This window comes from Chaetura pelagica, unplaced genomic scaffold (assembly GCF_000747805.2).
Source record: "Chaetura pelagica isolate M959 unplaced genomic scaffold, ChaPel_1.0 scaffold312, whole genome shotgun sequence".
Lineage (NCBI taxonomy): Eukaryota > Metazoa > Chordata > Aves > Apodiformes > Apodidae > Chaetura > Chaetura pelagica.
In genome coordinates this window covers 1,664,838-1,682,354 of record NW_009952485.1, presented here as the reverse complement: position 1 = coordinate 1,682,354, position 17,517 = coordinate 1,664,838, and positions in this window count along the sequence as shown.

Here is a 17,517-nt window from a genome sequence, read left to right as displayed (position 1 = left end):
GGTAAGACAATGATGAGGATTGAAATCCCACTTAGAATAGTCGTGGGTAAACAATATGGAAAAGTTCACAGTGGCAAGGCCTATTTCTGTGGGTCAAGAAAGGTTTGAGTTGTGACTGGTTTAAGAATGGAATCATAAATACAGATTTCACAGCACATTTTTTCAAGTTTTGCACTTGCCTGATGGTTCATGCTTTTAGTACAATTAAGCTCAGGTCTGGTAAGTAAGATCAACAGCAACAGATTAGAATATAAAAATAAAAATTTTCATAGAGTGACCCCAGAATTTTCTCCATTGTGAAACAATAATGTTATGCTTTTCTACAGTGTAAAGCAGATTATTATTTCCTAAACCACCAAACCATAAATTTATAGAGCCATCATTAAGATGGAGAAGTATTCATCAATATGTAAAAGGGCTATCAGGCATCGAATAAACCATATTTTGTCTTTTAGTAAATACTTAACCCTCAAGCCATCTGATTACTAGCAACAGGAGAAAACATGAAGTTCTTGACAAGGTAGCAAAAGCATCTGGCAGAGTACGGAGATTTTTAATTTTTAATTTAAAGACCAACTATCGTTCTTACTAAAAATATCATGAAACAATCAGGTGATCTTCAACACTCCAGATGGATTACATTTTTCGCTGCAGTAATCTGAAGTCTGCAGTAATCTGTCATGACTCAGTACATGAGTAGTGTGGGTGAAAGATGCACAGTTTATTGGTTCACATATAAAATGTGTAAATAAAGGAGCAGAAAGAAATGTGTGCGTGTGTTTTTATCAAATTTCCTTTGTTCCATACAGATAATTTGTGTTCTTGAATAGGACATGCAGCCCCAATGAAGTAAAGTAATGTTTTGGATCCACTTCCTAGGAAAGTCATGGTTTACTTATTTCCTACTGTTACCTATGCAGGGACCAGTTCTGTCTCTTTATCAATTTAAGGAATTGCTAATAAGTGAACTATTTGAAAATAAGTATTCTAAAAGTGTCACAAGTCAAGATCTGGTTTCGTTTATATAGCACTGGCAGAAACAAATCCTCAGTCACTTTTTTCTCTTATGCTCCCTTTTCTTTCAATCTTTTTCCATCCTGAAGTCAAACCTGTATAGCCATGAACACCTAAGAGACACTTACTTCATCCAATCACTCTAGTCATGGATTGTTTTCATTGTTTCAGACGTTTGAAATCAATGCTTGTCTCCTTTATTGACAAATCACTAGAAAGAAGTATGTCATTTTAAAAGTAAGGAATATTAAGTAAATTAATTTTAAACTTAGCTTATATGTCTAGAATGTGCCATGCTTTAAGAAAGGCTTTTTCAGATCTCAAATAGAATTTTTGAACCCAGGTTAGATGCCAAAACTTACACTTTGCCCCTGAAAGAAAATGAAGAACACCTCTATCTTCTGTTCTTTTAATTCAAGATGGTGAGCTCTACTGAGACTTGATCTGATGTTATTTAGATGTCTGGCTGCTGGTTTAGGTGATTTTCAGTATCCTGGGCTCAGCTGTGTCAGCAAGACCTGTGAGACAATCTAAGGAGCACTGTGGCTTCTGTTCCAGCTTTAGGGGAAAGCTAGTTCATCACACACTGCAGCAGTCTGTAGCACCAAGTAGACCTTGGAGGGCTCTATGTCAGTAGAAGAGACTGAAGTTTGCTGCGCTAAGGATGGAGGTAATGAAGTAATGAGCCTAGTGCAAATGCAGACTCTTGCTGGGGGGCAATTTCTGCCTTAGTGAGAACATGCCTTCATGGTTAGCAAGAGAGGTTATAAAGCATTTGTCCAAAGGTAACAAATCCAGGTGTCTTTCCCGTGTGAATCAGGTTCCTAGAAAGGAGTAATGTCTTTATCTACCTAAATATATCATTTGAAATTATGTGGGTTTAGGGGTACTTGTTCCCTGCCCACTGTCTGCCTGTTTTCTACTCTGCACACTCGATTTAAGGACAAAGTGCTTCCCCCTCTTAGGCAGAGTAGGAGTTAGGCACAGAGATACCTGCAAGAACTTATCCTTCATTCTCCTGACTTTCCTGGGCACTTGGTGAGCATGACAAGTGCCCTTCCTTGCCACACATGATACAATGCTGGGGAAGGCAGGAGGGATGTTTCTAGATGTCTTCTCCCATGGATTTCCCTTTGCTGAAAAGCATCCCACTTCACATCATTTCAGTGATGGGCAGGCTTTTCCTCCATGTGAACTTCAGAATGTCAAGTCTCCTCTTAATGCCAAAGGACTAGTAGTGCTCTCAGCTATCAAAGGATAAGAAAGGAGTACAATTAAGTGAGGGGTATCGTATGACTTAGCAGGATTTGAGATTTGAACTCTCTAAGGCTAATTTGAAAGCCCAGGCCAAAGAGAATGGCAGAGAGTGAAAACAGGCTTGAGTCTACAGCAGCTTGAAGAACGTACTAGAACAACAGAAAATAAAACAAACAAACAAACAAACCTGTGACCCTTACTAAGACCTATCTGCAGTCCCCAGATCAAATCCTTGCCAGTGAGAGATAGACTTTCAGGCTGTGCACCATGAACAATGGAAAGAAGAGGTAGAGGGAAACAGGAAAACCTGTAGTCACTGCCCGAGGCCCCTGTCAGAGCAGAAGTAATCTCCATGTAAATTATGGTGATAATCTTGGGTAACTTTTCCTTTTGTTGTCCCAAAGAATTTGATCTTTGTTTAAATAAATAGGAATTCAGCACATGCATTTTCTAATATCCAGCTGCAATGACATGACAGTGAGAATATTAGTAATTTTTTCATGCTGGAATTCCACCTGCACACAGAGCAATAGCAAGTCTGGATCCTCTAACATCTGCTCAGGACATGGTGATGACGTTTTGAATCATGATGGGTACTCAGCCCCTGCCTGCTAAACCACATTAAAATCCACTTCATCCACAGCCTGAAAAAGTGTCTACATAATGGATTGTGTAATTTCTACTGTTTCTTGCTTTTGTGTGAGTTAGTATGCCTTTGGAAATCACCTTTGTTACACAATGTAGCAATCATAATGTTGACTCTATTGTATCCTCAGCAAACATGCAATTGGAAGATAGAGTTTCCTCCCTCTGAAGTTGTACGCTCAGCACTATAGCTCTTAAGGACAAGCTTTCCTTCTGTATTTAGTAGAAGTGCTTTCTATAAAGAGATTGGAGATTGTAGCGGCAGATTGCAGACAACTGCCATAACAGAAATAATGATACATAATTATTAATGGGAATCATACTCAAAAAAGGACTGAAAAAGAGTACTTCATGATCTAGACTCTTTTAAAATGAAATATTACATATTTTTAATATGTATCTGGAGAAGATTTTTTTTTTCACCAGACAAAGAAAATATGTTTTTTCACTTTCAAGTTAATTTTTATAGAAATCATCAAGTGTGATAGAACTATCTGGTCAAGTTTTGTACTTATTATGAGAAAACAAAACGAAAGAAGCTGCATGGGGTCAGTCTTCCTATTGCTCCATCCATCGCTCTTCACCTTCAGTGGTATAACAGAGGGAGTTCTTAGCAATGCATTTTCTAAGTGTGATTTTTTTTAATAGTTAAGTTGGTGGAACTAGTTGATAGGCATGAAATTCTGCTGAATAAATTATCATTAACAATGTGGTTTATTTTTGTTTGGCAGCTGAAATTTTAATGTAATGTTCTGCTGAAATTCTGAGATTCCATCAAGTTTTAACAAGCTACAGCTAGAAGGAGATTGCATTATTTTTTATGTATTTGCTATTAAAATTCTTGATAAATGTTTCAAAGATTCTACCTGTGAGCTGTTTTTCACTCTCTAGCTGATATTAAATACTTGCCACCAGAGCTACATTTTTTTATGGTGATTTGTCACATGGTATTATTTCTGCTCCTAGAGTGGAGGAATGCAACCTTCATCAGGTTTCTTGTCTGAAGCCTCACAAGAAATACATTTCAAAATTAAAGTCTTCAGCATAAAATTTTCCATAAAGATGTACTTGTGCTATTTTCTTGCATGAATGTTTATGACAGGGAGACGTGAAGACTTTCAGCATGAGTGAAATGGATACATATTTAAATACTGAGAAAAATTTAATAGAAAAATTGTCTGTTGTTCACCCAGCTGTGTTTTGTTTTAGTCAGCATTTATCCAGGAGCCTTAGAAAAGGCCACAGACAAGGTTTACGTGACCCAGAGTGGCCTCTGGCCAAGCCATCCAGCCTGGGAAAATGGGACTATGGGGTGCTGCTCCTCAGAGCACATGAAGGTTCAGTTTTAGATCTGAAGTGGAAAAAGCTGAATTTTCCTAATTTTTTGCCTGGTGTGCTTTCCAAAGTCTTAAGCTAACAGGGCACCAACCTGGTTGTAACGAAAGCCTGGTTATGGTTGTTCTTTAGGGGTTAAATGAACCCTGGTGCATTTCTTGCATGCAATGCTATCTGCTTTCTTTAAAGCATCAGGTAGCTCCTCAAGAAGTCAGTATGGTGGCACCACGCAGCCTCCATGTGTGCCAACCTGACCCCAGGTCCTCCAGCCAATTGCTACACAGAACGTGCTGACACAAGTGGATTTGTGCACCCAATTGTCCCAAACAAGTGCAAAAAGGTGGCTTAGGGATTTCATGTCTGGGTATAGGACTGATCCACCTTCTCTGCTGCTCCCTGTGAGAGTCATCTTCCTTTGAGTTTATCTAGCAATTCTGTGTAATTGATCTCAGTCCACTGTACTTAAATCTCAGGGAGGACTTGCAGCTGCAGATTAAGTTGTTTGGTGATAAAACCTGTAGAAAGGGACTGCCAAGAAAAGAAATCTGCCCAGTGGTTCTTCTCTGATGACAGAAATGGTCACGCAAACTTTAAGGATCCTGGGAGCCCAGAGGGATTACAGTCTCTCCATGACCCTCCTCACCCTTTCACACTACAATTTCAATGAAATATCAGCTTATACCAGGATAGCTGTTCCCAGGACAGACTCCTGTGAGTGCAGACTGGAGTTGCAGAGCTACCTGTCCATGAGTTTTCTCTTGTTTGTCACTCTGGGTGGACCCAGGGGGTTTCTGTGCTATCCTGAGAGGGTGGGTGGCTGGCCAGGGGAGCCTGACTGACAGAGGAGGATGAAAAAGCCCATAGCATCTTTTAATATGAGCACCTGCTGCTACTCTCTGAGCCTTTTCTGTAAGTTGTAGCAAGACATGAACCCGATTAAACCTTCATCTATAGGTTTTGTATGTGCGGCAGCCAGAAAAGAGCTGGGTGTCGGGTTTGGGTTTGATTTGAGGGAGGAGTGGGATCTGGAAGCTATAGATGCTGTTTTAAAGCTTTTCTCCTGTAATGATGGTAATGAATGACGTAAGCCATTCCTTAAGGCTCATGATTAATCCTAATGAATATGTTGCACACATATGTTTCACAGCTGTCATTAAGCTTCCATTTTAACCACTCTTCCCATTTCCCTGCTCCCACCCATGCCTGCAATCTGCAAACTCTTATTCCCTGTAGGTATTTTGATAGAGAAAGAGACAGGTAACGATCCCCGTGTCAGACTGCAAGCCATACAACTGTCAGTTCATATTGTGTCTGACAGTCATTGACAGCTTGCTTCTTCAGTTTTACTAAGATTAATATTCTTCACATGTTTTATTTATATTTACTGATCTTGCTGCAGTGAATTTTTAAAGACATTTTCATGTTAAAATTTCCTGCTAAATAATCAAATCTGCATTTGCTTCAAAATTTAGATTTACATTTCATCAATAAGGCTTGTGGAATTTTTGCATGTTGCTAATGGCCTGATCACATGCACGATGCTTTATTCATACGGTGGTCAATAAGGCTTAACAGGATCATCATTCTGGGGATCTCCTCATCCTTGGAAACACATCCATACATGGTTAACTTGAAACAAGGCAGTAGCTTCACAGCAGAAGACTACTCAGATGCATAAAACTGTTCAAGGGTGCAAGCATTTGAAAGATTTAATTTCTATAAGAGTAGCATTGTGACCAGAGTAAATGCTATTGAGCTCTAAAGTATTCAAATGAATAAATTATTGCAAGATTAGTCTTTGTATTCTTTGGTGAAACTCTCATACTGTTCTGTCCATTCAGGCTGGCTCAACAGCTCTCTAGATGCTTGAATTGAAACACTACCACACAAGCCTGTTGGAACTGTAAATACAAAGGGGGAAATTATACTACAGCCAAAAGATTTTTAACACAAAAGATGGAAATAGTTGGAAATTTGGAAGAAAAAGTATTACCATTTTTATAAAAATAGCAATTGGCTGTGTAATTACTTATATTAAAATAATGTTTGGAAAAGGTAAAATTATGCATCTATGTAGATAAACTTGTATTTTTACATAATTTAAACACAAAACCAAAAGAAGAATCTTGATTTCTCTGCTATGTCTGCTTTAAAAAGTGCCAGCCAAATGCCCAGTCCTTAGTCAAGGGTTTTTATTGAGTGTCCTATCTGAGTGCAAGCTGACTTATTTGACCCAATTTAGGGAAATCTAGATCCTCACATTGAACATCTTTGCATGTTTATGAATTGGAAATTTTCCACTTCAGGACTCCTTTTAACCCCTCTGATCTTTCAAATTGCATGTCTCTCAACTTCATGGATAAATTAGCCAATTCCGACCTCATCTAGCCTTGAGATGACAGCGGTGTTTTATCTCCTTTTTCCCTTCCTTTCTCTCCAAATCTGCATCATCATGTTTTTCCTATTGCCATGGCAATAGGGCTGAGTACACAGAGAAGTGCAACAAGCCAATTGCATGTAAAAAGTTTGCACAAAGGCAGAATTGCAAACTAAACAAGGGGCGTTGCTGATACATGGCTCCTGCAGGGATACTGGGGGGAAAAGGGGGGGCAGTGATGTCCCTTTTTATCTTATCTCCTTACCAAGTGATTACAGGTGAAAACAAAAATGGGGAGATGAAAGACAACATGTCAGGATTTGTAAATCAGGTATAGGAGGGGAAATTGACATAAAATTATAGCAGGGTAGCAGGAAAGGTTGATGTTTTGTTTGGATCATATGGGGCTCTGGCAGCCTCTAATGAAAATATGGGTGATTTAGCACTTCTTTGGTGAAAATAACCCTTCCTTGGACCTCAGAGAAGGAGTATATTGTTAATGAAGGAACAGTGACACAATCAAGAACACAGAAAAAGCAATTAATCAGTAAAAAGCCCCTCCATTTAGCCTGATAATACTCTCCATATTCTTAGCTGTGAAATGACGAATAATTTGCCCCTTGGTAACACTTCAAGACAGCTTTTTTTTTTTTTTTTTTTTTTTTTTTTTTTTTTTTTTTCCCCCAAATAATAGTAACAAAGTAGTTAAAACAGAGATCCCTTAGATTTTTTCCCAAATTATGAGGAAAAGCCAAATAACAAGCTGTAGCTTGTTATATTTCTGGCTTGGTTTCATTTACATTTAGTTTATTAATTTTTTTTAGGGAGAATAGGTTTGTCTTATTTTCAGTGAAAGGAATGCTGATTGTTCTCCTAGATATTATAAGAACATCAAGAAAGGCCATAAATATTTTATAAAGACTGATAATAGAGTTTTCTGTGCTAAGGAAAGGCAATGATTTTTGAAAAGGGATACATAACGATTTTCTGACTAACTGCAAAAATGAGATGGCAGTAATTTTAATATTGGTTAATAAATATTGACATTAGTATTTCAATGAGTGTAATCAGGCTTTGGATGGATATTGGAAAGCCATGATTTGTTCAGCAGTATTATTATAAAAGCTTGACTATTTTCACTACAGCTATTAAACAATCTTTGCAGGAAGCCTCAGTAACTGCTCAGAATAAATCCAGTAAGACTGTGCAAGAATGAACACGTGCTCCCTACATGATATTGTAAGCTCATCTGTTTTTCTGTCTAACTTAAAAACAACATTGTGCAATAGGTTATGTGTTTATGGCATCCTCACACAAAAACAGCCTTTGTGCAAAACAGTGATAAAAATGACAGCATCAGGCATATAGGTAATCTGATGTCTTCAGCATTCTTTACCTTGTTGTATCTCACAGTTATTCAGAAACTTACTGGTTAGGGGGGGAAAAAAAGAGCTAGAAAATACCCAGGGGTCACCCAGAGTGTGAAATGTCAGCTGTTATTCATGTTGGTAGCCTATTATTGCAGAGACAGTCAGAAAGTCATTATTCCATGATGACTTGAGTTTTCAAAAGCTTTTAGTCCCAAAGTTACCACTGGTTAGGGGGGGAAAAAAAGAGCTAGAAAATACCCAGGGGTCACCCAGAGTGTGAAATGTCAGCTGTTATTCATGTTGGTAGCCTATTATTGCAGAGACAGTCAGAAAGTCATTATTCCATGATGACTTGAGTTTTCAAAAGCTTTTAGTCCCAAAGTTCCCCCCCCCCCCCCACCAAAGCCAAAATCCAAAATTTGGTTTCACAACTGCTACATTTCTGGTGAAGGATACCCCTGGGATACCTGGTATTTGATGAATTGAAAATGACATCATACTTGTTGGCTTTAGGGTTGATAATTACTGTCTGCTGAGAGCACGCAGCAGTGAATGGTGGGAGAGGGAAGGGAGTGAAATGAATCCCAGCACTTTGGTTAGAAGTTCATTAACAGACATGTCTGCAACAAACAGACTGAATTTAAAAATTGATTTTTTGTTTCATTACAGGCCATTTTCATCAGAAAATTCCTCAGCAGTGATACTGTTTCCTCATAACACAGCCGCAGTCTCTACGTAGTGTGTTTTTTTAGGGGGCAGCACATCCTTGTTGATGCCCGCTCTTGCATCTGCTCTTCAAAAGCCTCTGCTACGCTTGCACAGATGCCCAGTGGGCTGGACCGGGGAACAGATCAGGCTAAAAATTACCCTCTTTTGGATAATCTTTAGCTGGATTAATTTCCTGATGCAGATGAAATTGTTTGAAATAAGCCATGAGAGTGGGAGAAACTGAAGCTGGCTGGTGTAAGGAGCACTGCTCACTCCTGGGGAGCAGTGTCTCAGTGAGTCCTACTGCACTATCTTCACCTTGGACTTGGTGATGTGTTCCCAGACCCTGCCCTTTTGCTGGCCCTGGTGCTCCTCTGACCTCTCCGTGACCTAATCTAAAGTCTCAAACCAGCTGAAAAGTAACACAGGAGAGGAGGAAAAAAAAAAGAAAAAAAAAAAAAAGAAAAAAAAAGAAGCTATTTGTTTAAATTGGCTCCATACGGGGTCAGATAAGCAGCAGTGCTAATGCATTTCAGTGCATCAGCAACATGTGGCATGGTCCAGGGAAGAGGGAGGACCCTCACTAGTTCCATCAGTTTAAACTGTTTTGAAACTGCTCCCTGGATGTCATGGCAGGGGCTGTGTAATAGCAAGAGGAGCAGTTTCTGCATTGCAATGCCTAGTCCTGGCTAACGTTAAAATGTAATGTAAAAATACTTCCTTTTTCTAAAAAATGGGATTTGTGACCCCTTATAAATATGCATGCACGCACAGAGTATAAATTCATCTGGAAAACGTGTTGGTTTATAAAGCGGGGGGAGCAGAGGGGAGACGAAAACTAAACAATCTCTTTCAGTCTTGCTAATATCAAGAATGCCAAGCCTGGTTTTCCCCTGCTTGGGGTTGAGGAGGTAGGAGGCTTTTGAGGGAAGGACTGGGATTTTATTATGAGCTTTTCCACAGTTGAGATGAACTGAGAGGGATACTGGAATTTTAAGAAACTGTTTTTTATCTCCTATGTGATTTTGCATGCTGAAGTTTAACAGCTGCTGCAAACAGGAAGAAAACATATTTCTCTCACCACGTCTTTTGATTCCACCAGATGAAATGAGTTTCTTTGGCATTATTTTTAAAATTAACAAGAAAACAACAAACAAACAAACAAACAAAAAAACCCCCCCAAAACTAGGCAGTTAAACTTAACCCAAATATAATTCCACTCATTGAAAATTACGTTAAAACAAAGGTTGGATTTGGCCAAACCTTTTAATTGCTCATGACCCCATTATTTGCTGTTCCACTCCACCCTCCTCTTAACTATTTGTCCATTGTTTCACTAGGACTGAAGTGAGATTTACTGGCTGGCAATTACAAGGATTGCCCCTCTGCCCCTTTCCCTATTTTGAAAAATAACAAGAGAGGGGATGGGGTAGAGGGAAGCCTCAGAGGGGTTTGGTTGGTTGGGCTTTTTCCCAGCCTCCCTATAAATTGCTGGTGTTACACTGTGACTTTTTAGGAAAACTGAGAATACAAGCCACACAATTCCCTTCAGCTCCATAGGACTGCACTTTCCTGGGACAACGCAAAGATTCAACTGCCCTCTGAACTGTCCCATCTCATTTCATTAGATTTGTTTTCCTCTGTGTTATTGTTTATCATTATTTGTATACATATTTGCCCTGATGCTATGTTTTTTGCTGTCAGCTAGAGCAACAAATAGGCTTCTATTAGCCTGCGAGCCACACTCAGGGGAGCAGGAGTGGGCAGCAGCCAGCACACAATCTCCCCTCCTGCAACACCAAGCCCCCTGTGCCAGAGTGGGATTCACTCCCTAAAGAGATAAAGTTCCCACCGGGTCGTCCTCCCCCTTCAGACTTTCCACAGGCGTGACTGCAGGCATTTGCTTTAGTTTATGGCTGTTAATAGAGGCTGTGGGGGATGTGCTGGGTCAGCACGTCCTGTAACTCCTCCAGCCGGCAGAACCAGCGTTGGGGGCTGCTGCCATCCCCAGGAGGTCCCCCTCCACCACAGAGGGATTACAGTTGGGTTTGGTTGCGGTAAATTCCTCTACCAACAGATTTCCAACCTCAGGGGTCCCCTTTGGGGGGTTTATGTAATCATAAGATAGCACTGACAGGGATTGAATCTGACCGCGTACTTAAATCCAAACAACACATAAACCAGCAGTAAAACAAACATAAATAACACATGCTTGTGCATCCTCTGCTGTGTTGTGAGCCCAGTGACGCTGAAACTGGTGTCTAAGCACTTTGAACCCTGGTTCTAGAGAATTTGAAATGCATCTATTAAATTGCAGCCTTTGCTGAACCTGTCAAGAAGGGTTTCTGCCCCAAATGGAAACTGTCCAAAAAATTATGCATGGCCATTTTAAAGTTATGCAAGGTCAGAAAATACATACAAACAAAACAAAACAAAAGCTGGGTGACTGAATAGCCGCAGGACAAAACTGTGAGGTAGGACAAACCTTCCACTTCGATCGTGCCCTCTTAGCCACCTGAGATCAGGGCAGCTGTGAGTTGCACAGCGCTGAAGTCAGACGTTTAGATGCCAGTTTGCAAGGCGTTTTCAAGCCTAACTTTTAAGCTTACAGCTGGGGTTAAAAGAAAATGCTTCATTGAACCAGGTGGGCATGTGAAATGGTTCTCTTTTTTGTTTTTTTCCTGTTGCAGCAAAGGCAAGCTCTGGGGAAAAGAGGGAGACAGGTAGAGTTTCAAAGCCATGCTGGCTGGGATTCATTGCTCGCATCAGTACATGCTGCCTGCACCAGCAGACAGGTGTCCCAATATCAAAGGCCCATCCTTTTTTTTTTTTTCCCCCAGACACTAGCCACAACAGCTAGGTGGAGAACAAAGTGAAATATTAAGCTTACTCTGACTCACAGGTGTTTTTTGGGAGTTAGTGCACTAATGAATTATGGAGGTGGCTGGAAGAGGGTCATGATTCTTTGCTATGCTGGACCCGTTTTCTGGGGTACTTCCAATGGATATGTCTCCAGAGCTATTAGCAGGTCTTCTTTGGAGCCTCCCTTCTCCACTCCAGTACTCAGGCTGGCCCTCTGACCTATATCGTGGTTCCTGATTTTCAGTGATTTTCACCCTTATCAGCTGAATTCTAAACTCAGTTAATCTCTGATTGCTGAATTATTTAAAACTTTTTTATCTTGTTGTGGACTACACTTTTTTTTGTGATCTGTATTTTTTAATTCCAAACAATAGAGTTTGAAAGGAAATACTAAAAATGTACTGGCTATGACTGTGAAATCAAATCAACCACAAGAGACTTAAAGATTGTCTATGAAACTTGATAGATGCACATTCTATTGTTTTCATTTATTTTATTTCATTTAAGTGGCCTCTGAAAGGGTTTTGCAGGAAGTCTAAAAAACCACATCTCTTTATCTAAAAACCTATATCCAAAGAAAATTATATAAATATTTAAAAAGTTGAGAACCTATGGGTTTAGCTTCCACTGAGCACAACCATTTTGCAAGCTGAAGGCAGTCTAGAGCCAGTGTAAACCAAAAACAACTGGATGTTGAAAATTAAAGCTCCAAGCCCGAGTACAAACTGCCTCCCTGTGTAGATATGGCAGCACAAACAATACTTTGTGTTGGGAAAACATCACTCTCCCTTTGCCCAAGGAAGCCTGGAAGACAAAACGGCAGCAAGACATGAAAAGGCTGGACTCTGAGTTGTAGGTCTGTCCTTACCTCCTGGTCTCTTATGGAAGGCAGATCTCTCACCAGGATTTATAATAGTTTAGTTTTTCCTGGCATAATTTGATGAACCAATTTTCAGGAAGGCTGCCAGCAGCCTCCTCTCCCCCTTCTCCTTCCAGTGCTTCATGTTGGCCTTTGCTTTGTACTGGTTTGTTCCATCATGAAGTGAAACAGGTGAGGGAGCTGAATACCTGGAAAAATAATAATTTGTTCTTCTATATTCCCTGTATTTGTCAATTTTGTATTTTCTATGGGATTTTTTCCAGTGGATCAGGTCCACCACGCAGGCTACTGCCCAGCCAGGGAGATACTGTAGGAGAGATGCAGGAGAAACAAGTTTCTGGCAAAGGGTAACTATAGCATCCTCTGGCACATCCAGTGCCAGGTCACAGCTTTAGTCCGTTTGGTGACCAGCTGTCTGCTATGGTTATTAAATATATATATTTACTGGCATGTCTGCAAACACTGATTCTCTGCTGAACTGTCCCTAATTTATACCAAAGCAGTGCGAATGCAGCATGTCTGAAGAACACCACTGCCTGACTGCTATTTTGACTTGCTTTGAACAGCTGTGAATACAGGGTAGAAGAAGGCAGTGGAAAATTAGGAACAGAATAGCGAAGGATGTTATAAACAATGTCTGTGAGGTTGATTTAAATTTAGCTTATGTTTCCCAAGAGCTATTAATGATAGATTGCTTTGCATTCTTAGAAACGGGTGGGGGAGGGGGGTATCCAAGTAAATTGGCACTGTTATCAAAACAACAAAAGAAATCCCTGGAGGCCGTTTAGAAGCTGTTGGACCAGGTTTCCCAAATAATGTTAATTATCTTCTTCCCTATTAATGTGTTAAAGCATGTATGCAGAGACAAAAGCAATAATAATGGAAAGCACCAAGTCGCATGTGTGTGATGTGCATTTTTCTTGCTCTTCTTCCTCTTCCTTCACTGCCCAGAGCACATATATATGCCTGCTGCTCTGACGTTTCTCCTTTCAAAGGAATAATTGCAGACAACAGACTTTACTCTGCTTTAGTGGCAGCTTAAGGCACTCAAATACTGCGAGGATTAAGCTTTATATTTTGAGGAACACCTTTCTGTTTCATGTTCTTGGGAAAGCGAGTGGGTACGACCGAAGTATGGGCAGATGTATGACTGGCTTAAAAATGAAAGACTTTTTGAAAATGACTCAGTGTTTATCTTATATTTTATATGCTTTGACTTTAATTTAACTTTCCTTCAAATTCTTTTTCTTCCAAATACTCTAAAAAAGGTGTAAGGTTCTCTAAACATCACCTGAATCCAACCTTTCCTCCCCATGCTCTGTTCCTTAGCCACAGAGCTGCCTATGGCTGCAGAACATAAAGGACAAATGCTTCTTATTATACCATAGTTTAAAATGCATTTTCCAATTACACGAGTATATAACATTTTCTAAACAAATAGTCTAATTCTGTATACATAGGCAGGTTTTTAATAGGATACCGCAACTGAAAATCACCATAAAATTCTTAAGGCCCCGTATCATAAACATGTTGTTAATCTCCTAATGAAAACATCTGAACTGCTCCATGCTTCACTGTTAGAAATGCCTTTCTTTTTTCTTTCTACTTTTTACTAAGTGCAGGTAGCAGATTGTTTTGGCCTATTGGAAACAATTAAATCAAAGTCCGTGGGGCTTTCTACAGCTGTATTTAATAGACAAGGGCAGACTTCTTCCTGCTGGTTAAATTGGTTGCTGCGATGCACAGCTATTTTTATTTTTGTGTGAAAGTGAGGTTTTGAAACCTTAAAAATAAATTATGGGCTTGGCAGAAGAAAGAAATACTTGGTTGTCGGTCAGCATGAATGTAATGCCCTGTATTTACTTTGCGGTGTGTATCTGCATTTCTGTTTTGATTCAGGAATTTACCCTGATAGATTTATCTATGTTTAGTGAGAGAAGCAACTCATGCTACCTGTTTCAACAGTGAATTTGCATTAAATAAGATGGGTACGAAGAAAGCTGAATACTCCATTTGCACATTAAAAGCTGATCATTAATCCTATATTTTAACTCTGCAACTGTCAGGAGCTATTATTTCCCAGAGAGCCTGACAGTTCAAGGGATAAACTGGAGTGGGTCCCATTATAAAGGTCTATGAATAGACGTCAGAATAGTTTGCGCATCAAACCCCAAAGGCTATTAAATGTGATACTTTAAGAATCAATTTGTAGCTAAATTAAAGTGAAGGGATGTGAATCCTAGGACAGATTTTAAAGCAAAAAGTGTAACATATAGAGAGGCATTGTAAATACAGATGTAAAGATTTTTAAAATATGTATTATTGAGCATAAAAAAAAACAAAACCACATTGATTTTCAGCCTAGTGCTTGGAAAACTCTGCCACAGTTCGCCACAGCAAAGAGATTAAACATGGAGAGGTGTTGAAATGCTGCTTTCAAAATTATGTTTTCAAGTCACTCTAGAGCAGATCAATAAGAGAGCTGATAGCTTATAAGCCTCTGAGACAAGTCAACAAATGCAATGCAAGAAAAGAGGACCAGAAAACAGTCTTTAGAAAAAAAAAGAAAAAAAAAAGTAAAAATAGTTTCTAACATGACATTCTGCTGAGTTTTATCTTAGTTCATTAGGCTTGAAGACTGAGATCTGCTAATTCCACATGAAAAGTTCCAGACATTTGCAAAACCAAATCAAATGTGATGCTGTACTTAAGCTTGTTAAAAAGTTGAAGTTAAAACTAAAACCTGCTTAAATGGGCTATTGGGAAACACTGCTGCACAAGTGGTACCTTAGTCAACCTTTCGGCAAGCTAAAAGAAATCAAGTAAGCTCAATGCAGCTCTTGTGAGGCTATTAAACACTACATTAGATTGGTCCCCCAAAAAATAAATGTTAGGAGAAGAACATGGTGACAGCCTCACTGTACTGGGAACAATTTTGTTATCTCACATTTATTTCTACAATTTCTTTCTCTTAGGTAGAGCCCTTGAAACAGGATGTGCTCTAAAAATTATGTCTTTCTCCATGCTGAAAGTTAATAGTTGTTTATTATTAAAAGAAGGCTACTGAAATAAGATCCCGTAAAAATGAAATCACAGTTCATTTCCATAGCTGAAAATGGAGCTCCTTGCTTACTGCAGCTGGAAGAGGTAAAGACAAAGAGAAGTCTATTGTAGATAGTTCCCCCTCGTTGGTCTGTTTAGAGCTACCTAAGACACGAATGGAAACTCCAGAAAGCCCTTCACTTTGTACTTCACTGGTTATTGCAGATTTTAATATTCAGGGGGGTTGGGGTGTGTGGCTTAAAATTCTATGCTGTAGGTTGACCATAATGTCTAGTAAATCATTGTCTCTGATAACCTCAGATTAGCTATTCCTGCCTTTTTTATATTGTCAAATGCAATTAACTATTAACCACTGCATGGTCCACCAATACTGTATTATTTTGAACTGAAGGTAAGCTGTCTATAGGCACATGATTCTATGATTCTATGATTCTGTGATTCTATGATTCTGTGATTCTATGTTCATGTGTGAATGTATAAAAACACATTAAAGGAACTAGGTTCTTTACTGTGTTCTTAAGTTGTGTAGACAAAATAATACAGGAAATGCCAATACTGGGGATGTCTGTTCACTCAGCCACTTATATATGTGCTTTATGGTATTACCTCTAATTGCCCAGCCACACACTAATTTTATTGCAAAGCATCATCTAAGTTTCAGGAATTAGTGTTATCCCATGTCTTATTTACTGTATGATATTTAAATGCTTCTCTCAAAAAGGAATAATTAAATTCCTCATGAGATTTTCTGTGGTGACCAGTTCTGCAATATTTGAACACTTCATGAACATAAATTAATTTACCTCCGTCTTAGAGGCTGCTGTTGGAACTCATCCCAACCTAACTTCTCTGAGTTCTTAGTAGAGTGAAATTTTGGCTTTGCCCCTGTAATCTATCTTAGAATAATATATTCGAGCATGGAATAGTGAGGACACTAGTCTACAACTGAGGACGTGGCATATGTGGTTCAGTCAGCACTACCAGCTGTGAGAAACCTGAGCACCCTCAGTTACAGCAGAATCTTCTTAGAATTTAGCAACTCCAATTGAAGAGGTAGTGATGGAGCATGTGCAAACTGTGATTTTTCACAGACTTATAACACAGCCAAATGTGTAACGAGAATAGCAAAAGGCAAAGCCCGAACGTGGGGAGCCTTTTCAGATTTTTCAGACTCTGGCTGCAAATTGTGGAAGCGGTAGAACAATTCCCCGAGAGGATTCAGAACATTTCAAGATGGACAAAACAACCTGGTTTCTGCTAACCTCACTCTCAGAAACAGTTAAGTAGTTTTGGCTGAAATTATCATTAAAATTTGAGCCTGAATCAGACACTGCATGAAAATTACAGCAGAAACGGCTAAACTCTGATAAAATTTAGCTGTCTACCAAAGACAGGCTTATACAGGCAATGTGTCTGGAAATTTTACCTTTTAGTACTTGGCTTATACACAAATATAAAAACCTTGTTATGCGTAATGCCATGGATGTGATATCAATGTGTAAGTGCCAAGCGACTGCAAATGTGCTGGTGCAAATATACGGGAAGATCAAATGTTTTGTCATGTTCAGGATTATCACCTACAGATAATTCACCATGTGTAATTCCACATCAGTTAGGCAAGCACACAAGCCTACAGCTCATGCATGAGGCACTTGGCAACAGTGCTTCCTCTGACTTTGGTAAGAACAGGACAGTCAGGATGATAATCTTATTAAAGGAGAATAGATTCAGAAATCTCCCTTTGTTAAATGCAGCACTGGTAGGTTATGTGGATTGCTCATGGCCTGAAACGCTAGATATGTGTCTGGCTTGCAAAAGTGATTTGATTAATTTGAGAAATTCTAAATATTACCATTAACAGAATCTTCTTCTTTAGGCCCATAAATATTAAAAAACCAAAGGAAAACAAAACAAAAACTTGTCTTTATCATCTGCAAAGAAGGTTTTTTTGTCTTTTATTGTGGAGAGCCAAGTGTAATCACCATGAGAGGAAACAATCCGGTTCA